Source organism: Pygoscelis adeliae, unplaced genomic scaffold, assembly GCF_000699105.1.
Source record: "Pygoscelis adeliae isolate BGI_AS28 unplaced genomic scaffold, ASM69910v1 Scaffold45, whole genome shotgun sequence".
NCBI classification, from domain to species: domain Eukaryota; kingdom Metazoa; phylum Chordata; class Aves; order Sphenisciformes; family Spheniscidae; genus Pygoscelis; species Pygoscelis adeliae.
The window spans coordinates 14,827,564-14,828,606 of NW_008825114.1; the positions used below are offsets into that span (position 1 = coordinate 14,827,564).

Below are 1,043 nucleotides of genomic sequence, written 5' to 3' on the forward strand. Positions count from 1 at the left end.
AAGAGGAGGAGGGGTGGAAGGGGGGGGGAGAAAGAGAGGAGAGAGAGCGAGAGAGGGAGAGGGAGGAAAAAAAAAAAGAGCTGAAAGCCCGCCCCCGGGGCTGTCAGATGGCTTGGGTTTCTGCGAGGCGATTGGCTCGGGGAGGGCAGAAATTACTCAGCAAACATGACTATTATTAGCTGCTTAGCAACAGCTCACCAAAGTAGAGAGACCACCCAGGCCGGCAACCCTTGTGTGTGCATCTCCAGCTTCAGGGGGAGCCTTAAAGAGATCCAGCCTTCTTTGCATGCAATACTTCCATTAAGGAATGCCTTCCCCCCGCTTTCTTCTTCGTTTTCTTTTCAAGAAAGTTTTCTCCCCCCCCCACCCCCCTTTTTTTTTCCCGTCCGGGATGCTTGCGGGCAAATACACGCGCGGAACTTTCTCGCGATCGACACACAGAAATATATTTTTCCCTTTTAGAAAAGAGAGAGAAACGGGGGGAAAGCGGCGTTAAACGATTTCTAAAGCCCTTAAAAGAAAATCCTTTTAGAGGCACCTTGGCCTCAAGCTGCAACAAATACTGGGAGGTCCGAGCTGAATTCCCAGGCTTGCAGAAATAATGACAGGGTGGTGGATACTGCGGTAGAAAGTGCCAGATTTTTCTCCCTCTCTCTTTCTTTTTTAACTAAAGAGGAGACTTAGTTCCTTGCAAGAAAACCACTCCGTCCAGTTAGAAAAACACAATGAAAACTTAACACTTGAGGGATTTAAAGCCGCGCGGTAGCTAGCCTGTTTCAACTTAGGGCTCATTCTTTAACTGAAACCTGAGGAAAGCCAATTTTAATATGTTTTTAGTGTAAAAGTCCATGAAACGCAGACTGCCTGGCCGCGCTAAACACTTCTTGAACTATACGCGATTGTTTACTTTTTTGGCACCGCTTCTCCCCGTCTCTGTTCATTGAGAATCAGCCATTAGCCCGTGCCGTTACAGCTGCGCGCGCTCCCCCCCAGCCCCGGGGGCTGCGCGCCCCGGCCCCCAGCGCGGCTCCCCGCGGAGGCTC

At 50.6% G+C, this 1,043-nt stretch overlaps 1 protein-coding gene across 1 annotated transcript in view; it reads right to left on the reverse strand.

Annotated features, from left to right (window-relative positions):
* Positions 1–1,043, reverse strand: part of LOC103920453 — a 4,047-nt gene that overhangs the window by 1,291 nt on the left and 1,713 nt on the right. The gene's annotated exons all lie outside the window — the stretch shown is intronic.